The sequence below is a fragment of the Labrus mixtus genome, chromosome 11 (genome assembly GCF_963584025.1).
Source record: "Labrus mixtus chromosome 11, fLabMix1.1, whole genome shotgun sequence".
NCBI lineage: Eukaryota > Metazoa > Chordata > Actinopteri > Labriformes > Labridae > Labrus > Labrus mixtus.
Genome location: NC_083622.1, coordinates 28,252,768 through 28,275,487, shown reverse-complemented (window position 1 = coordinate 28,275,487; position 22,720 = coordinate 28,252,768). Strand labels below are relative to the sequence as shown.

Below are 22,720 nucleotides of genomic sequence, written 5' to 3'. Positions count from 1 at the left end.
CAATCTGCAACGAGAAACTTGGGACTTCCCAGATTTCAATCATAAATATTAAGCATGTTTGATATGTCAGGACTCTGCTTGTTTGTGAATTCATTGGATCTTTTAGTGTGTGGTGTGTTGTTTTGGTCATATACAGTAGTTGTTCTCAACACAGTATAGGAACAAAGATGTTTCATCTTGGATTTTTGTCTTCATGTGTCTCTCATTTTCAAAATCTGTGAAGATTTTAAAAATCTTTGAGTTTGAGCCAAATCCAACTCTGAGTCCTCAAGGTCGAGCCTGAGCCGAGTTCCTCTCTTTCTTTTCTGAGTGCGTCTTGGACAGCTGTCTGTTCAAGTTTAAGGTTGTCCTTGTCTTCTTCTAAATTATTCATTTGCATATCAAAGTTGTGCTGCTTTTGCTCGCATTGGTTGTAAAATCTTTGAAGGCCAAACACAGGATTTGTGACGCCTCTTTAGGCACTCTGGAAGGAGCTGTTGCTGAACAAGACGCACATGCAGGTCAAATCCGGGAAACCAAATACATTTTTAGGGCCTTACACACAAAAAAAACAACAACTAACAGCAACAATACAAAAGTCTTGAACAATAAATAAAGTGAAGTTTGAGTCCTCATCTCCATCTTCTGAGTCCAAATGTAGTCAGTGCTTGAGTCAAAGTCCGACTCATCAGTGTCAATTCAAATTCGAGTAACCAGGTCAGAGTCCAGGGCTCAAGTATTACATCACTGGCTTAAGTTAGTGAATCTTTAAAGCTTATTTTGGCTAAAGGTAAAAAAAATAAACTACCATGTTCAAAGTATTTTGAAAATGTACTTTTTGAAGTTTTGGAAGTGCATCCATACAACTTTTGATGAGTATTTTTCTAAACACTCCCAATTTATCTTCTGTTCTTCATGTACACTTGCCTGCACATAAATCCAGACAATCACAAGACCAAATACACCTAATGCATATGCTGCAGGTCTTATAGAAAACAAGGAGAGGAGGAAGGCAGCTAGCAAGAAAACATGGATGTTGAAATTCAGGATTTAAGATACCATTGACATATCTATATGTACGTAAACACAACTTGTCTTCTTGTTAGTCAATGACACCCAATACTTCCACACTGCACATAAAAAAACACTTGACTAACAGCAGTTTAGAAAAAAACCTTAATGACATTTTTTATTTCGTAGCATGCTTCTAAAAGACCAAGAATTAACTTAAGTATAGCTTAACTATAATGTTTAATGCTAAATGTTGAAATATGTCAGGAATTATTACTTTAAAGCCTGTGGCTGGATTTAGAAGTACAAGGAGTTAATCCTTTGCAGGAGTTAGAGGACCGGCTGTGTGAGGAGTGTGCAAGTTCCCCCTTACTGGCCTGTGGTGATGATGGTGGACTGGACTGCAGTTTGCCAAGGCCATGTTCACACTTTTCCTGCCACATTAGGAGCTGAGAGCGGAGCACCAGGGTCGACAAGGACAGGACAGGCGTGGGCTCCCGAGCGTTGGATGCCCTCCCTGTGCTGATCTGCACATTTGGCTCTTCCACAAGTCTAATTCTTCAGAGCCAATGTGCAGTACAGGAAAAGCAGACGACAGAGCTGATTATGGTTTCGCTGGCAGCTTCTGCTGCAGCTGTAGTTCATAAGGAGAGGTGGCTGTAGTGGACACAGAAAAGGATCAACTATTGAGTTCTACCAGGGTTTGACTTTATTAGTATGATTAACAGAATTTGTAGATTTGTAATATACAAATATGCACATTTGTGGTACAGTTTGAAAGGTCAAAATATGTTTTACTGGAAATGTAGTTCAACATGCACTAGAAATGTAGTTTAACATGGATTAGAAATGACATTTTGGGTAAACAGATACTGTACACTGTATATTTAGTTTGGTTCTCTTGTCAAACAACGAACTGCCTATACATTTCTTCTCTTTCAATAAATACCACTTAACCCCCCTCCCTTGCATTTTTCTTCAGAAACTTATATGATCTCCCCCTGTGTGTTTCTGGAGGAAAGGGGTTGAGGTCGCCTCAGTAAAGAAAGTGAAAAAGCTTTCAAAAGCATTTCTCTTGGCCCACTCGCCCCTGAACAAAGCCTGCTGTCAACTGGTCAAGGTTTCACTTCCTAATTACCTTCTCCTGGGGCACAATGGCCAGGCCATTGCTTAACCCGGGCCACTCTAGACCCAGAGTATTCTTTCCCAGACAACTGGCCCCTCCACCATGGACCCATGGTCTGTAAAGATGCACTAGACCCATGGTTAAATATGGCCGACTTGTTGCCCATCTTGTCTAAGAGGTTTGTTTACTCTGAGCAGTCCATAATGCTTTGAGAAGAATAAATGTATTTGGTCATACATTTTGGTTTGGTTAACATTAACATTTATGTACTTTTGTAACAAAATAGCACTTTGTCTGGCAATACAGTCGATCTGACCTAATATGATTCTTTTTCATAATACTAAGAAATCCGATTTGCATTAGATCACATTCTTTGTGCCATTTTCAAGGTCTTTTCCATCACTAAGCTCTTTTCTTGATTCATGCACAACAAGACTTTTTAAGGCTGTCTTACCCCCGGTTAGAGGTTGTTGAAAGTTCATGCAGGCTCTCGACTAAGTCAGCATTGCTCTTTCTTTGACCTCTCCTCCTTTCTACTGTAAAACCAAAAAGGAAAAGAAAGAGCTAGACCAAATAGAAACTGAAATTAGAGTGATGAGAATTGCAGTCAAGATTCCGACTGGTTCATTATTGAGTGGAGTGCTGACTGATTTTCATTGACGCTCCTCTGCTACCCAGGTCACTCCCAAGAACACCCAGATGGGAATTCCACCCAGGCTTATCTCACGGGCTCATCGACCACCACCACCATGGACGAGAAGGAGGGGAGGAGGGGGTTTGGACTGAGGGAAGGGTCAAAAGGGTAAAAGGGGGGGTCTCCTCTGCGGCCTGGATTAGGGGTTAGAGGAAACCTGTTGTTGAGGTAAGCAGTTCAGTCGTGTTTACCAACAATTGCTCTGGGAGATAGCTGTCAGCAGAGTGTACTCTGCCCAGAGGAAGCTGCAGGGGCCGGGGCTAAGTCGCTGGGGAGCAACAGGTTGTAGGAGAGAGATAACGGATTAGATCCAGACAATCAGTCCAACTCCTGTGTTCTTTCCCACTCAAAGTCCCTCCATCTGGGAGAGGCTAGGGGAGTGCAGTGGGGTAGAAGCAGTGTAAGCTAATGCTTCATTAGGTCTTTACAACCATAAGCCAATGTTTTTCCAGTTGAGGAGCCACTTACTCACTGCTAAGATCCACTAAGCCCTTCATGACTTGAACAAGAAGAAGTCTGAACTATTAAACCCCTTTGTAGATAGAAACTGCTGTACTGATTCAGGGGGATTATAACTATTACACTTGTGACAACACTCAAAACTACAAAGTAGACTGACTACAGTGTGTCTAAAACAAAGGTAAGAGTTATAAAAGGACTCAGCTATCCTTATTGTGTTTGTTGAAAACACTTGCAGTATGTCTGGCTTAATTGCGTGTTGGGAGTTGACAACTGTAATGTTTCTGTAATGTTTTCTGAATGTATGAACACCAATGACATCACCACGCTTGGACAGTTTTTTTATACTGCTTTATTCCACACTACTGCAGTAACATGAAGCTTCTGCACCTTCCTTAACGTCATCACGTATATCTCCACAAGTGACAAACACTACAACATATTACCAATTGCCTCAAGATAAAGATTTTTTTCTAAAGAAGCCGTAAGTCAGCCAAACAAGCTATAAATACACTATTTGCAAGTTATTTCCAATATTCATACCTCTCTTCAATCATTTCTCTCCTTGCAGCTTGCTTTTGGTTTACAACACCTCCTGAAAGACACATTTAAGCTCCGCTTCTCCATTATATTATTTTGCTGCTCACTACATTTGTTGTTTGCTTTTCAGTATTTGGCTTGTTGGGTAGAGTTGGTAAACTTCTTTTTTGCCTACTTTGGTTGGAAATTACGCAGACAGGAGTAAAAAAAGATGAACCAAAATACAAAATCTGTTGGCTGTATAACCACAATAATGACCTGCATGATGCTAAAGAATGAGTTCATTTTGAGATAAGTTGGGAGATCAATTATTGCAAAGGCTTTCAATGGTTCTACCAGTGTGACCCCAAAAACATATTTTCCAATCAATCACTACACACTTATACACAACTACACTGCAATCCCTCATGCTTGTAGATTTGCCTTTGTGCTTTCTCTCGTGTTTTATTTCACTTTGTCTGCTCTTTAGGCTCAGAAGTTTCCTTTCACTATCTTGTCAGTTGTGCTAAAATTAATTTTTCACAGAATTATCCCACCTGCCAAGAAATCCATCCAGCAACAAGAAAAATCGAATAATCTAATGCTGTAAAAGGACTATTTTCTGGAACCAGAAAAACCTGCATTCAGCAAGCACGCCAAATGCTTCAAGGGCAATTTTAAATGAACTGTGAAATGGAAAAGCAATCTGTCATTTCAACCGCTGTGAAAACTAGCATCAGGAGAACTGTAACTTACGGTCCATCAAGTGGAATACAGTAAATTACATTTCAGACTTAGCACTTCAACAAGAACAAAACAAATACTGGCTACAACAGTCCCCAAGTAATATCACTACGTACGTATTGTGCTTTATGATTTAAAACAATAAACATTAAAGACTCAGAATGAAGGTAAAATGTTCTTTTTTATGAGAGTACATAAACTTCTAGAGTCAACCATGAGCATCAAAGCTCAGTTGGTCACACAGACATTTTTAGTCTTTCCTTTTTTCTTTCTTTCTCTGACTAATGTAGACTTAAACATAATGTCACTCGTCAGCCTCACATTATGAACCAGCTATGTTTAGCCTCCTACAGTTTCAGTGGGCCCCATCTCTCTAGATTTCACTGAGACTTTGACTTAACCAGAAGTTGGCCAAAACATACTAAAATACAAAGTGCAAAGAACAAATGCTTTACCCATTGCAATAGCTGTAAAAGGGAAAAATAGGAAAAAGTTTATCAAAATAAGATAAGATATTTTTTGCTAAGAGAATTACTTTCCCTTTTATTTAGAAAGAACTGTATCTTCTTAGAAGAATGAAAAGGAATAGTAAGTTGCTTTCATAGTATCTGTAGTAAATATGAAGTCAGGCACAATTTAGCATAGCATAGCAACAAGACAGGAACCAAAAGGAAACAGTTAGCACAGCTCTTTCCGAAGGTAACAACATCTTTCAACGCATCAGCTAAGCACAATCACTTCTTGAGTCTTCACTGTGAAGTTGCCAAGTTATCTTTAACAACTTCAGGAAATCACTGAACCCAGCCAATAATAAGTCCAATACATAACCCCCCTCTCCTGCTTTAAACCAAGCTAGCTGTTAAGAGTCCTTAAGCCAAGCTAAGCTAATGAGCAGCAGGTAGTAACTCTGTATTTAGTGTCATAAGTCTTGTATCAAACTTTAGAGATGAACTTCCATCAACACATTGTAATTTCCACTTTTCCACTTTTGCTCTGTTTATGCATACCTGTATTATTTTAAATGGAAAAAAAACCTCTTGGGACTCTCTCATTAATACATCGGAAACTTATGTTTGAAAAAATAACACAACTTGTGTTTCTTTCAACTTTGAAATGGTAACGATCCCATGTGACTCTTTCATCACCACATCTGAAACTTGAGATATTATGTATCATCTCTTAGCAACATAAACTTTTATGCACACGGAACCTAAGATGACTTTAAGGGTCATGCATCGTCACCCTCATTCCTTTCTCAGTACTGGTACTTGGGGTCGTGACCTGCATTGCAGGCAGGATGAGGGTGGACTCAATGTGTGTTTGTGCGCCTGTGCAGTAATGGCACAGTGGGAAGTTGACGATGAGTGTTTCTGACTTGATAACTGATTTGCCCCTGTGTTCACCTTTAATCTCTGATGGGCCCGGCCAGAGGAAGGGTCACAGAATGGTACTGCTGGAATTAACCAAAAAACGACTCAATGGTTCGTCTAAATCCCATAGAAAATTGTGTCACTCAACCACAAATGCCTATTGGTACAGCAAGAAGAAAATAATACACTTTCAGAAGCCCAAACCTCATTACTGAACCTCTTTAGTTTAAATATATGTGGTTTGCATTTTTGAATACTGTTGCTGTATAAAAGAAACAATTTTGCAATCTTAAGAAATGTCAAATGTTTGTTGCCAGTGAAGAAGTGGATTAATTACAGGGTTATTTGGACTGTAACCTGTGCAGGGTTGTAAAGGGGATTCCTTAGTATAGACACATACTGTAGTTTTCTGCCATTCTCTTCTTTTCCAGGGAATTCATTAAAAATACATCACATGTAATAGAAAAACAAACTTCTGCTGATTCCTTTCAGATTTAGTTTCACAAAAATAGAAATTATGTTTAATTCCGGAGTCACAGAAGGGGAAGTTGGTCAATGTGTTGTCAAGATGATGCAGAGCTGCAGCTCCAAAAACAACCGAGTAACAACAGTGTGTTGTGTGTCTCATGTCACCCTGATCAGAACCATACTGTTAAATGGCAAGTTAGCAGCCTTTTTCTGCTCACGAGTATACCGTTCAGATCGAATTAATCTTTGTCATCTCTGACTTTGAAAGCACTCTCATTTGTTAAATTTTCTATTGAGTTGGTCATTGTAGCCGCAGCCAAAAAATAAATGTGTTATTCATCGTTATTGCCTTCCTTTTACTGTATGTTCCTCCCCACTTCTTCCTATTGGACCTTCCTCAAAGAGCACAAGGATGTTTTCCTCTGCTTCACGTTACAATCTGCTGCTGATGGGATATCAATGTTGTACTGCTGCTGACAGTGGTTAGGTCTGCTGCGTTTGCCGCACAAGATGTTGGAGTTCAACAACTTCTTCCAGTTAGAAGGTGGGCCGGCGTTTCTGTAGGATTAATAATTTCGTGAGAGACTGATCTATTGGCCAGCTAAATTCTCCAGGTAGTTGTAAGTTACAGGCAGCAAAATGAAAAAAAAAAAAAAAAAAAAAAGTGATATTCCGGGTTTCACAATGGAAGAGAGAATGTATTTGAACAGCTGCAATAGTTGCTTCTCAGCAGAATATTGCCTGTTATTGGGTGGACGTCAGGCGAGTTGTAGCATACAGAAAGCACACACTTTAAACATAAAAAGCCCCCCAAAGGTTTGAATGAAGACTTGAGTGTTGTGATTTGGACAGATCCCAGAGATTGGGAAAGTCTGTGTAAAATAAAGAGTGACAAATCATTTTTATAGCTGATTGTTTCAGGAAAGATAGATTACAAGTGAATCTATGTATACACAGATCCATCAGCTGAAAGAAGTGCCATTAGGATGCTGGGGAGAGAAGTGCCACCTCTCTGTGCGGCCCTAATGGCCACCGCTGGGCTTTCATGTGAATAATGCTGTTTATATTAGGCCTCAGCTCCTACATTAGTGTCCTTCAAATGTCTACACCCTCCCAGCCGTTTGGCATTTTGAAATACTTCACAGGCTTCCTATAGAGTCTATTATCAGGGGCCGTGCACCAGTGGAAAGTGTGTAAGTGTGTGTGTGTGTTTCTAAGTGCTTACTGCAGGAGTCATTGAAAGACTTCATTAAAGAATGGAAAGTATGTAGCCATCTCTGCAGGCTGGCTGCAGCAGTCTTTGCTCTCACCTGCACCATATATGCCCAGTTATGGCCAGAGTCAGAGCCAGTTCAGTTAAAACAAACACTGCCCCCTACAGGTGTGATACTATCTCTACAACACAGAGTTATTAAAATGCAATGAGAATTACTCAAATTTGAAGTGGAAACATTGCTTTTGCTAGAATAAGAAAAAGTTACACATAATCATAGCTCATAAAGCAGACATTTCCTCAGAAGACCACAGGTTTAATCAAATATCTAACTTGACCGCAAGCCTGAGGAATTTTAGTGTTTCCTTTAAAAACCCCACAAACAGATCTGAGTCCCTGCTTTGCACCGTCCCTCCCACAAATCTGTTTCCTTTTCATTAAGTGTTCCCAGTTTGCTCTAACTGTTTTCAGACAAGAACAATCAGTCTTCACAGGGTCGAACACACAGGAGTCAGGCAGCCCTCCATCATGGCTGCCTTCCCAGAGTTTCTGATCACCAGATATGAATGTGCGTGTCATCAGTCCCAGCTTTATAAATGGTTTACACGCAAGCCAAGGCGCACAGCGACACAGACAGATTTACACATGCAGATGTATTAATTCACAGCCATGCTTCTAATGTCTGATTCCTGCTTCTTGTGTTTTTGACATACGCCAATGCAGGCCCCAAATCTGTAAGTGAAGCATTGCAGAAAGGGTAGCACTGTGTTGAAAGAGTTATTAAAGAACAGAGCATCGGGTGCATGAGCAGGCTAATGTTTGCAAGGATTATTTAGAATTTGAATTTGAAAAAAAAATGAAAACTTGTAGATTTAGAAGTCCAGCAGCCGCAAAAGCAGCAGCAGAGGCCACAGAAACAGGGTGCTGAGTAGACAGACGTTGGGCTGAGCAGTGGAACAACACGTGCAGGGCGTAAAAAAGCCCATCACAGTCAATCAGGCATCAGCAGCTACTCTGAGAGGACAAGAGGGGAAACTTTACCCCGGCTCTGGCCCTCCCGAGCTGGCCTGCCGTGTGCAGTGCAGGGGAAATCCACTGCATGTCACATACATCTTGATTTTTATGAATGCTTTGATAGCTCCCCTAAAGACACTCCCATGACCAGGTGGAGGGTATTTATACAAGCGTGTCAAACAAGCAAAAAACGAGGGGAAAGGATATTTGCTGATCCCCTTTGCTCACAGTGAAAAAATTCTTGTGGTTATTCTAATTGCAACTGGAAATAATTATCTGGATGTGGACTCTGGGAAGCGGGTCACTTGAGCGTACCGTGCCCTGGTCACCAGGTGTGAAGGCTGGATGGATGTGAGTGATATTTAGCTGTCCAATGGGAGAGAAACCTGCATTTCTCTTGTATCGGAAAATATCGGAGCATGTATTAGCATCAACGCACATTAGCATTCATTATATTAAAAGAAAGCAGGGTTATGTTGGCTACATTTCCCAAATTACACAAGTTCTTGGTTGAGAATACTTTATATATAAGTTATATAATATTTGGCAGCCAGTAGCAGCCAGGTTTTACTGTTGTGTAGCAAAGTAAATAAACTATAAGATACTTTTGTTAGCTTGCTAAAATTTACAAGCAGGCTAGTTTGAGAAGAACTATCGGGGACACCCACTAATCAATACTCTGTTAGAAGTTGTCATTTCATTATAAAGTCTTTTTGCCTACAAAGGACAAGCAACAAAGCTAATATTTATTGACCCATAAAGCCTGAAAATAGTTATTTTTGTAAGTTCTCTAAAAGCTAGGGAGGCCACTTAACCCCATGATAATAATTCACTGCTCTTCAGTGGACTGTTTTACACATGAGAGAATTTTAGCAAAGACAATCCTTAACTTTTAATGCGTCATCTGATGAAGTAAATCAATGCTAAACTAGTGAGTTGTTACCACAGATTAAGAGGGAGGAACCACATACACAAGTTTAATGGATTTAAGAGGAACTGGTGCAGTCCAGTCCAACAACAAGGAACAAAGATACAGGTCCCAACATGCCAAATATTTAAACACTTAACTGTTTTCATTAGAGACCAGAAACATACTCACCTGATATATCAGAAGAAACCTCAACTGCACTGATAAACTGTGTGCACGCACACAACTGAATTCAGGACCAATTTCATTCAGGTTGTCTTAAGTAAATTTGCTATCATGGGAGTTTAAAAAAAAAAAAAAACTTGTACACTTGATTATTGCTCATGTTTCAAACTCTTTAACACATTCGATTTTAGCAACAAACTCTGGTCCTGGATATGAAATGTTTCAGTTAATAGTCAAGTTGTTTTAAATGAAGGTAGGCCTATTTTTCAAGTGAGAATATATAACCTTTAAAAGATTAAAACATGTTCTCCTTATAAAAAAGTCAATTAGCAGTTAAACAATTTCATTTCTCAGTAATATGGCTTATTTACCACAACAGCCATACAGTGTAAATATTAATGGATGAAGCCTGAGTGACGTCAGCCATCTGTTCCTGCAGGGGACTCTGGAGGCTCATCAGCAGCAGCCTCCATGTTGGAAATCCTGTCTCAGCCTAACTTTCTGTCAACCTAACGACAGGCTGAGAGCTGGAGCTGAGGCGGGTTTTAAGCCTCTTGACAAACTGTTATATAGCGCCCACCTGTCAGTCAGGTCAGCTACGCATCTAACTATAGATGACATGCATCATTTTCAAAATCAAAACTGAGCGTTTTTTTTAAATAGGAAGTGATGGCAATAACCGATCAGACCTATTTCGGCTTTTGTACCAGGCTATAAATATGTTTATTAATGCTGTAAAAACTTTTTTTTTTCAATCATGTGTATTTGACTTCCGGTGTTCCTGGAGCCAGCCTCAAGCGGACACTCGAGGAATTTCAGGATTTTGCACTTCCGCATTGGCTTCATTTTTCAAGACCGGAGGTTGCCGATTGAGTGTGACACAGCTGTAGCTTTGATAATATCAGCTAACAATAGTTATCTGAAGCTATACAGATTGCTTTGCAACTAGCTTTAATGAGTCATCTTGTTGGCTTTATAAGTGTTACTTGGCTTGCTTTGAAATAAAGACTTTCTTACATTAATGAAGAAGGCTTATACGTTTACTTTACTTAACAAATGTCTCATCAGCAGAAAAAAAAGTGACAACAAGGGACAAATCTAATGTTAAACAATTTAACAGCACAATCAGACCATTAAAGGTCAAACCTCCATTTATTAATGTGAGCAGATAAAGCCAACATTAGCCATCTGAATGTAACACCCTTAGTATGACTTTTCATTTTTAATAGGAATTAGGTTTTTCTCTAATTTTTTTCCCCCACTTTTATGCATTACCCAGCTTGTTAACTGCACGTATACACAAAACATTACACATGTATGTGTGATGAAACAGAAAGCAGATGCCTGTCAAAGAGAAAATTGCAAAAATGCCAAATCAAATCAAAAATCACACATACGCAAGCCAGTTCTCATTAGTGCAGCACAACCTGAGACTTTATGGGCTCAAAAACTGCAAACCAGTTCCATACATCGTAGTAGTCAGTGTTAATAACAATCTGTTGAATACTGTTGAACCCAGCTTTTGCATATTCAGTAATTCTGCACGATAAATGCCTCGACTTCTTTAATGGTCTCTGCGCAATTAAAAGGAGGAGGCTGGAGGAAGTTATAACCTGAAAGAATGCTCGGTGCTGCAACCACAGCTCAGTGAAACAACACGTTCAAATACATTAACTCATTCATTGACAGGATGATGACAATTAGATGGAAAAACATTTTCATATATAAGCGAGGAAAACGTATTGACAGCTATAGACTTTATCTGAGAGGCGAGGGAAGCTGAGGCTCAACAGTGATAAAAAAAAAGATCTTGTGAAATTTGAACTTTTTCTTTCTTCATCCTCTGTGAAATAACACAGGAACAAACGGCTCAGTTTATAGGTTATTTTGTTTTGAAGAGCTCATTGGAGAGCAGTGAAATCTGCCTTTTAAATCTCAGCTGTAGATCCAGCATGCGCATCAGCATGTGTTTGAATACAAGACCTTGTTTGTGTATATATTTTTGTATTTCCATCTTTTGTGTGCATGACGTGTACGCTCATATACAGTGTAGCTGTTAGCATTTCTCTGCTCCCCTGGTTTTGTAACATTGTAATTGTGCAGAGCAACTACCAATGTGCCAGGTCTCAGTTTAATGAATCCCACCTGTAACACATTTGCACATTCATTCCTCTCCAAGGAGAAATCCTGTTGCCAAAGCAAAGCCTGAGCCCAGTGGAAGTTTGCGGCTACACTGAGTTACAAATCCTAATAATGTACCCACGATGGCTGCCGATTTTATCGACCCATTTCAAACCTGTTGACTTGTGAGGTCATCTGTGTGTTTGTATATTTGTGTACATTATAAGTGCTGAATGTTGAGCTCAGAAAACAGCAGAGTGAAGGAGGAGGAGAGGCCTTTGGAATGTCAAAGTGAGTCCTGAAACCCTCTGGCATGTGAAAGGGATTTCACAAACATGAGTCCATCGAATGATTAATTCAACAGCTAATCTCTCCACAAACTGTATACATACCAATATTTAAAAGACCATTCATCTGAGGTTTTTCCATGAGCTCAGTGCCGTGCTGAATAACCTCACAATTACATGTTTTTTTTTTTTTAAAGTCTCCATCTCAGGTATATAGGGAGGGATCAGTCATCACCTGAATCTGTCTTTTAAAGTGAATCATCAGATATGTCCATTTACAGTAAGCATCTGTAAAACTGTCAAATCACACCAAAAAATTGAAGTGTCTGTTTGAAGGCTAAGGCATTTTTTTCCCTTGCTCATTGTTTTGTATCTTACACACTCGAACACTCATACATAAAATCCCAGTGCAACAATAGCACACATACTCATGTAACTTTATTAAGCACTTGATGTTGGCAATTTATAAAACCGGAGCTGATCCAAGCTGAACATTTGGACTGTGTATTAAGCTACAGTCATTAAAAAAATCAATGAGTGCCTTATTCTGCATCACTATCTTGCTAATACCTAGCCTATATCTATAGAGTTCCCTCTGATTACCTTGCAGTGACTTTTTATTGAAATTACATAATGAGGTTTTTGCACATTAAAGCTACTATCAGGAGTTTTAAACTAGTTATGAAACAGAGTGAAATTCAAACAGATGTCATTTTATGAGCTACTTAAACAGAAGAGACCGTCAGACACTACATCGATTATTTCTATTTGGTTATCTATAATACCTGAAACTGCTGCAGGGGGGTAGGTGTCAGGTGATTGGCTGCACTCTGCCAAAACAACATTTTTTGTCTTTTTTTTTTTTGATGAATGACATTTTTGACTTTGAATAAAGGCTGGATGAGATTTTTGTTAAAAACAAAAGAAATAAAAAATAAACCTAAACATGTACTGGACAAAATCAACAAAGGGATAAGACATCCCCCTTTGTGAAGAGGTCGTTAAAATTAAAGGAGCTTTAAATACAGTTTTATATGCTCATCTCAGTGTTGTGGTGCACCTTCAAATGCATTTACTTAGCTTATAATGTTTAGATCTTCTTTTGATTGTAACTTTAATGTACCACGGCTTCCTCACTCACTGTCAATACAAGATAATAGTAAATTATAGTCAATCATAAAAAAGACAATAATAACAGATTTTTACTGTATTTAGAGAACAAATATATTGCTAGTTATTGGTCAGATATTTCAACTTCATATTAACTGTTACCAAACAGTTATAGCATATATTTGACTAAGTTGGCGATAAATAAGTAAAGAAAAAAAACATGACGCAGCCCACATCACTACAGAGCCAATGCTAGTGTTGTTATGTTTGAGAAGGCCTTTTTTATAGCCTGAAAGTCATCATTCAGTTGGGTTCTCTGTTTCTTCACTCTGTTGACTGTTGCTGCTCATTTCAGCAATGTTGCTCCCAGTTGGTGGTCCTCAGTAATGAGCTGCAGGGGGTGGGTGGACCACATTGAATGGGATGCCAGAGATCTTTAGCTGCACTCCTTCAGGGCCTTTTGTATTTAGTCACCCTGAGCTCATAATTGTGTGACGAAAGCAATTGTTCTCTTAATTGAAGCCATTCAGGGCTCCTATAGAGGCGTCCCCTCCTCCCACAGGTGGGACTCAGGTGATCACACAAAGGTGCTGAGAAATGAAGGATGTTTTCATGTTTGCAGATCATGATTATCATTGTCTTTTTAAAACTACGTATACACACAGATAAATTAAAACATTCTTTTGATTAAAATTGAAAAAAATGAGGTTCTGTGTGTAATTTAATAGTTATATATGATTTGGGATCACACACCTCCTATTCTCTAGTCCATGCTGTTCTGGCAGAGCAACTGCAATGGGCCCTTATCTTTCCTTCAGCAGTTATAAGAGGTCATAATATGCTTTGGCAACTCATAAACACAAAGTGATTTTAAAACTGCAAACAAATGAATCACTGACACAGCACAGGCAAAAAGGCCTTTGTGGAGTTACTGCAGCTATATGGTTAACTACTATATAGAGTCTATAAATAAGTTGATTGTTATTGGCATGTGTTGTAGTGTGTATGTGTGTATCTAGAACTGTAATATGTGGAAATATATTTCTCTCCCTTTCAAGATCATTTCAATAGATTAAAATGTATACATTTCCCAAATGTGATGTCACAGATCAGGCACAAAAGGTTTGAAGGTTATCATTCCACTTTTAGTCCTAAACACATGTCGAGCACTTGTGTCTGCAGAGCAAAAAATTCAACTCAGCTCTTCATTGTGAATAATTCACAAGTCTAAAGAGTGTAAAGAGGGTGGAGGCGCTCGAGTGGAGCATATGTGTAAAATCAGTTGACACACAAAGAGAAGTCATCCCAAAAACTTGCATGTGGAAAAAAAAAAAGAATCTGCTGGGGCCACGGTTTGTTTTCACCTGAAGCAGTCATTTGTCTTGGCCAGAGCCCAACACTAAACCACTGTGTATGTTTCTATGGTCTCGGTAGGTTTGTGTGTGCACCACAGCCACTTAAAGTGGTGGGGGGAATCGCAGATTTCAGTCCTAATCTAGGAATTGTGAAACCACACCATTTCCTTACACTTGAGAAGTGCTTGGCATCTAATTCTGCTGCTGCGAAGCTGTATACATCAGCTCAGATGGAGCATGCGGATGAGTTTAGGATGTGTGTTTGTTTTATTATTTCACTGCAGTGAACATGTTGGGGATGATAAGATGAATTCCACAGCTGGATATTTTTCATCTTCTGTATTAACAGCAGCAAGTGGTGGCTCTGGTTAGCAAAAGTAGGCTAACATGTTTTAACCTGCTCATCCACACAGGCCTCAGCGTGTTTGGTTCTAGTTATCTCTAAACAAAGAACTAAGAGAATACATTGAATTTTGATGAATTCATTGAAACAACAACAAAAAACCTAACACATAGTCTGCACCCAAAGTGGACACTACACAGAAAAGAAAGCCACCAGATGGTTAACATAGTTACCTGTTTAGCAGTTATGTCTCTTAAGGAGTTCAGAGCTTAAAATAGAGTTAATAGTGCATATATGTTTATAATGTCTAAAAGAAACAAGTGTAAAACACTAAAGTTGTTTAAAACGCCTTGTGTGCTAACAGGAGACTCATAATTGTAAGATGATGGTATGTTGTTGTTATTGTTGTTGTTGTAAAAACAGGTGTTGTGAAGCCCTCCAGTGGTAAACGATAAAAGGACAACTGCTGGGTCTTTAGTGTATTGTGTTTAGACAAACTATAGAATAGGATGTCACTCAACACATCAAACTTTTCAACCTTGTTAGTGCAGCTAAGGCCCAGTGGCCTGTTGTAGTGTTGTAGACAAGACCACACTAACCTAGACCAAGACATACCCGAGTGCTCCAAGACCGAGACAAGACCAAGACATGTAGGGATAGAGACTGAGTCAAGACCAAGACTGAGGCAGGGCAAGATCGAGACAAGACCAAGACCATTAATACTCATGAAAAATCATCATCTTGTGTGCAGGGAGCGTGTCACTCACTTAGTATGTAACACAGGGAAGGCTGCGGCCATAATCAAGGGATGGAAATCTCATTATGAATGAGGTCAAGATATTTGTCATTTCAGAAAGGGGTGATTTCCTTCTAATCATAGAAATGCCGTGGAAAAAATAGCCTGTCAGTGGTGGTCTTCACTGTTCTTGTCTACCCAGTCCGAGACAGAGAAAAGAGAGTAAAAATGCTTTCGATTTCGAGATTATCAAAAAGTGGTCTTGAGACCGGTCCTAAGACCAAGACCAATTTTGAGCACTCTCGCCTGTTGTACCAGCTAAGTGTAAGTTCAGTCTTAATTTATGGTGTAGTCCACACTAAACCCTACGTTGTAACTAGTTAGGCTCAACTTAAGTTATTCCCTTTTGTCATTGTTTGGTTGCACCACAAAGGCTTTAAGTTCAAATGAACTATTAGAGCGTAACGTCCAAACTAACCATATATTACTGTAACCAATATTGTCGCAGATATGCGACTTCCTTCAGGCAATCAGTGCAAAGCATTTTTTTTGCAGTGTTCATTACAGTGCTGCCTCTCCTGTCTTATTGTCTCTGAACAGACAAACAGCTGTCAAAGCTCTCAGCCGTTCAAATATAACGAAGCATCATGATGGTGCTAACAGCTACAACACTTAATCTACAGCTAGTGTAAAAGAACAACAGTGACATCGAGTGATGACATCTTCTACCGAAACACAAGGTAATTTAACGGTAATATGTTGTTGGACGGATGGAATTATTCTCACTCATGGAAAAGTGACTGCGAAAGTCATCATACATTTCTGATGAATGTAATTTATCACAAACTGTTTTCACATATGCACTCCTGAAAATGTCTAGATCAGCCTTTCCCAAACTTAAGACTGCCACGGCCCGCTTTGAAATACAAAATTACTCCGGAGCCCGTTATAAATTTTTTGTTATGACTACACTTTCAGTAAGGGCAAATTATTGGACATGACAACATGATATTATGGCAAGATAGACACAAAGGTTTACTAAACAATATGTCCATGAATAGTCATGACACGACGAAGCAACAGAGTCAGCTATATGATGCTATATATAATGAAAATAAACTATTTATTTATATCAATGTTCCGTGTAGTTCAACAGAATCACACTGTCAACAAAGAACAACATACTGGTGAACAGAAAAACTAGTGCAGCCATTTAACTACATGCACGGAGATGGTAGCAGTCACATGCATACACTCTTTGCACTGACACCAGTCACAGTATATGTCACTCCCCCCCTCCCAATGGCTGGAGGTGAATTCTCTGCATAATATCCTGCTGCATTCTCACATCAGCTTCACTCGGACTTGCTGCGGAAAAAAATACTAGGGGGCTGGCAGGAGAAACTCCAGGTGAAATCCAGAGCGAAAAATTTGGCTGTTTGCGTTCACATATGCAGCTCCTCCGGCAAATATCAGGAGTTTTCCAGGAGTTTTTTGAAGGTGAGACAGCCCTAACGGAGAACAGACGCTTAACTGTCAGGAAAAACCCTCTGCTCCTCCTCAGAAGGTGTAAAATTTAAGTTGTAACTTCTGCCTACAGTACGTTGGAACTATCTCAGTTGGTGCAACACCTAAAATATAAGCAGTGCACAAACACCTTCGTAAATAAGAACTTACATTGAAACTAGGCTATGTTTGAACTTACGCATAGCTGGTGCAACCCAGTACAGGCCTGTCTGTTCCACATGGTTTAATGTGAAAAAAAAAAAAAATCAAAGAATGTTATTAAGTACTTTTTGTTTTTAACAAATGTCAGGACAGTGTATTTGTTGGAAACTATTTTCAGCTGAGGATTAATGTGTGGAGTTGGCTTGAAATAATATTTGCACTATGACAGATGTATTTCATTAGCTCTTTTTTGTTGCCGTACATTTGATTGATAAAACATGCAGTACTACCTGGAAAACATCTGACATCCTTCTTCCTCCTCTCTATTTCCCAAACAACACAATACTGTCTACAATGACCATCTGTGTGAAGTAAGATTAGCTCTAGACGGTGTTACACAACATAAGCAAAAACAAAGTCCTCAAAAATGGGGATTTACCGCCTCCTTCCAGTCAACAGCCCCCATGGGAGCTCTTCTGAATGAATCCCAGACTGCTACGTAGCTCAGCTATCTCGCTGACCTGCCGTGCCACCAGCTACTTCACCCTAGAGCCTACACGTTCTCACTATACAGCTACATCCTGGCAATAAATCACCGGGCAGAGTGAACTTCCCTGGAATGCTTGTCGAGTTGCCAAATGATTGTTTGTAAGTCCAAGGAAGGTCCAAAGCTTATCAGTGTTTAACACATCTCTGTGTTATCAGAGATGAAGATGCGATAAAGGGGATCTCTATAACCTTAAAATAGATTCCTTAAGGCAATATTTCCAGTAATAAAATAGTAATCCAGTAATAAATAGTGGACCTCCCGTGTATGGAAAAGGTGCGTGGAATGTCTGAAGATGGTGTGGTCTGTAGTCTATGTTATAAACTGTGTTTCAGTTTCATGAGTACAAATGTATTCAATCATTAGAAGACATTTTTTCATGGCAGTCATCCTGAGGAATCACAGGTTTTTTGGTTCACAAAAGCATCATCAGCAATTCAAAATAAATACAAACTTCTCTGAGCTAAATTGGTTCATCATTCCAGGGATTTGGGATGGAAATTGTAAAAAAATATTATTGCAGCCAGTTCAACCGAGTAGCACCTGCTTGCTGCAATTAAAGCTCGAGTTTTGATTTGCCAATCTCAGCGTGCTAACAGCATTCCTCAACCATGTCCACATCTGACTCTGTGTCAACAGGATAATTGTACGTCATCTTAGTGACTGCAAGACATTTTGAGAGTGAGATTCAGTCCCACTTTTTGATGTATTCTCACTCAAGTGTATTTTGACATGCAAATTTGGCCTTGAGCAAACTCTCAATTGACCCCTTTCGGAGACTTTGGGTGGGCTCCTGAAATACCTCCCTTAATTTGACATGACCTGATTTGGAGGATTTCTGTGTTTTTACTCCTCTCAGACGTGTGGACTCACATGCGAGGCGTGAGGTTGAGGGAGGTCTTCCCGGAGCTGTTTGGAGAGCTGATGTGAGACAACAGTGGACCGTGCCTGGAGCTACAGAGAGGTAGAAGTAGACGAAGGGGAGGGGAGGAAAGAGAGAGAAGAGGAGGTGAATAAGGTGAGTGACAGAAAGGAGAAAGAGAGAAAAAAAGGAAGAAATGCAGGGAATGTGAATCAAACCTACAGACCAAATGTGGAGCATATGAGTTGTCCAGAAGTGTCAGTTAAGCATCTTTTTTTCTCTCTGTCTTTCTCAGGCCCTCCCAAGACATCTAACTATTGTTGTGTTGGAAGTCCTTGAGTTTTGACAGCTGTGCTTGGAGTGCTGTGACGGCAGTCTGCAGGGATGGGTGTGTATGTCTGGCTGTGTGTTGTCTGATGGTTTGTAGTGGATATGATCTCTTTGGTTTTGGTATGCAAATATTGATGTGTTTGACTCTAGAGGTTAATTCTTAAGCCTCAGTACATGTGTTGATGATGAAAAAGAATAAATTTCATTTATGCAGCACCTTGTGGACCTTCAATGCAGCTAGATGTGCTTTATTAGCAGCATGTTGACATTTAATGTAGCTACAGCAGCAGGAGAAAAACATCAAATGATTAAGATAGACGAGTCTCAGGCATGCTAGTTGCTCTGTGGAGCCAAAGGGATATCTGGTACGTCTTCACCTACTTTTAATACTGTCTGGAGAAGTAGAAAACTAACACTTAAATTAGAAAAACATTATTATGAGAACCTGATTGAAGCCACCAATTAAAATGTGTTTGTGTCTGCAGTGTTCACGTCTTCAGGCTGTGCCACTGAAAAGCTTAAAGGTAAATGCTAACAGAAGCATGCTAACCTCCTGAAAATGAACATGCTAATAAATATGCAAATGTAAAGTTAGTTAGTTAACGCCTAATATTTACCAAGTTAACTATCTGAGGTTAGTGTGTTAGAATGCTAACATTTCCTAAACAAAAAAATAACTGGTCTGATTTAAGTAATTAGACATTTTTTAGCAGCTGTGGATCAGTGGATGAGTGGGTTGTCTTTCAATTGAAAAGTTTCTTTTCAATCCTGGAGTCTACATGTCAAAGTGTAATTAGGCAAGACACTGAGCCCAAAGCTGCTTTGGAAGCCATAACCATAGGTGTGCAAATGTGTGTGAATTGAAGAATTGGTGATGAGCAGTTGGGCACTTTATATAGCAGCTTCTGCTATCAGTTTGTGAATGTTTGTGTGTGAAAACTTGAATGTGACATGTAGTGTAAAAGCCTGTTGGGTTATCAGAGGACTAAGAAAGTGTATATACTCAGTCGCAGTCCATTTACATCAGATTAATCAATCTATCCTTCTTCTAACCCTAACCCTAACCCTTAAAGCGCCATTTAATAACAACTGATATCAGGAGACATTTTGTGTTGTTCTCTGATCTTTTGTTGAGTGGTGTGACTGGGTTCATCATCTTGGAACTGTGAAAATCCATCCAAATTTTATGGAACTCATTGTTTTTTGATATTTCATACTGGACCAGTCATAGACCTGCCATCCAGCATCTTATAGTATTTAATAATAAAAAAAAAGTAGCCTATTGTGTGAATGAAAGTGTCTGGAATAACATGCAAACATTGTTTCTATAAACTCGTACACTAACTTTTCACACACCTTACTGGTCGAACTTTTCACCGCTATACCTTTAAAGAACGGTGCAAGGATCCCATTTACCTAATGATGCTGCAGCTGGTATACATTTAGTCCTGACCGGTGTAGCTGAGGGAGGTGAGCTTGGGAATAAAGCTGGAATGTGTAGTGGGTGCTAGGCAGCTGGTGGCTGAGCCCCGCTGGGTCGCAGGGAGCAAGGCCAGGCCAGCCACATGAGGCTCAGCTGATTCACACTACCAACACCATGTACACACACACATACACACACACACACATACACACACACACACATACACACACAGCCAACCTGCTCGCCTGCACATATCTACTGTGCGTTCAAAAGACTAAAACAGCATGTATGTGTTGAAGAGACGTTGCTGGATAATAATGATAACAAAGCACAGAGCCAAAAAGAACAGCTATATTTGCTAATTAAAACAGACATGCTAATAATATTGGAGCCTGATAGCTTGATCGCCCACCCAGGATTCTACACACTCTCCTGCAAAATTAGAAATAATTACAAGGGTCAACAGAGTGTTTTCCCAAAAGTAACTGTTGACCACAAGAGAATGCAGCTCGCTCTCAACTCACTGCTAATAAGGCAATTGCTTTATCAAAGTCCGAGCAGAGTTCTTTCCAGAAGATTATTATTTCTCACTTTAATGACTCAACACCAATTAGCTTCAAAACGACCAGCTGTATAACAATAATATCATGGCATGCATTCAGGTTTCAGGCTTATCAGTGTACCTCCTTGAAATATTCAAATGTCCAAGAGCCACAGAGCATTTACAGCAGGTATCTCTGCCCATGTTTGCTCTCTAAATAAGACACCTTATCAGCTGATGAGGGGAATGCAGGAATATGTCTGGAAGAATGCACTTCCTTCTTATCACTTCTGGTGAATGTTACATCACGGCTGACCTGGATTTAGATCATTTCATTTAATTCATACCTGAAGGAGCTGGAGCACCCCTTTCCTTCACATAATGATTGCTCTTTAGTGGCGTTCTCAGGACCATGCTGACCTGCACTGACCCTCACAGTAAAGCAGGTTCCATGTTTTTGGGCATGGTAAGGTTTTTCAGGCTGTTGTTTTCAGAAGAGACAGGGCATATGGTGAGTTGTTCTCTCACATGCTCCAATAAGGAAACTTTTTTTTTTCTTTCCCCACCAAGCTTTTCTAAGTTGATCATAAAAGCACAGGACTTCCTGCAGTCACTTTATGACACAGCACGCATTGTCATCAACTAAGCCACATAAACAGCCCCTGACATGCCATCTAAAGAAAACATTTATATTTATCATTAGTGTTCAATGTCTTATGATGTGAATGTGTTGATGCAAAAATATTTTAGATTTAATTTTTGCAACCGAGGGTGGAAATAATAATACTTTCTGTAGCCTGTAATACTCAAATTACATTAAAATATACTCAAGGCTCTATATTCACATTCATTTGCTAAATGGGGTACACATCAGTAGTTCTAAAGACCTCGTGTATCTCCATATAGTCACTGTATAGATTCTCCACTGTCAATTGTTCTGTGACGCCCTCAACTGGTTGCTAGCAGGAACTTCTTACCCCACAAAACACAAATTCCTGCAGACTTTTCTGGCATTCCTGCAGAAAAAGAAGCAAAACTAATCAATCATTCATTGATTTTTTTCCGTGGTTTCATTTTTAATGAGACAGCCTAAACAACCATTTTTGCATGAGAACAAAGTTTACAGCAGGAAGCATTTTAACAAGAGCATGAGATTAGAGAAAAACATGTGAGTCACAAATTACAAATTACCAGGGATTTAACCAGCTGAAAGATATTTGTCTATAAAAGCATAAAGGTCAACATGTTGACATTGTTTCCTTACCGTCTGCTTCACATTTAAGGATGTTTACTGTAATGGCCCGCTTATAATTGATTCAAATGTTCTGTTTTGTTACTTTAAGCAATAAAGATGTCCATAAAACACCGTTCCTGGGCAGCACAGATTGATATATGATGTGTGAATGTGTACCTGAGTGTAATTAAAAAGAGGAAACATTAAAGTACAACATAAAGAGAGAGAGAGGGACACCACCACGGCTGTGTTCACACCAGTATGTATCAGGTTATTAATAGTTGCTATGATACCCACATCCTCTCTCCCCACTTCTTTGTCCGAGCCTCCTGTGATTTAGGGCACTATATAAACCCTACTGGGCCGGCCCTCTGTCCTTCTCTGGTTGCTGTTATTGTTGCGGAGCACAGGCCATGTTGTTTGGCTGCTCCAGCTGGGAAGAGAGCACCTACTGGGCTTTTCCCAGGATGATG

The 22,720-nt window shown here is 39.6% G+C and overlaps 1 long non-coding RNA gene across 1 annotated transcript; it reads right to left on the bottom strand.

The window, feature by feature from the left end:
- Window positions 1-797: 797 nt before the first annotated feature.
- Window positions 798-17,890, bottom strand: LOC132984366 (uncharacterized). Its single transcript, XR_009674915.1, has 2 exons — window positions 17,750-17,890; window positions 798-1,647 (listed from the first exon to the last, which is right to left on the bottom strand). It is a non-coding gene; the product is annotated as an uncharacterized LOC132984366 (long non-coding RNA).
- Between the last annotated feature and the right edge of the window lie 4,830 nt (window positions 17,891-22,720).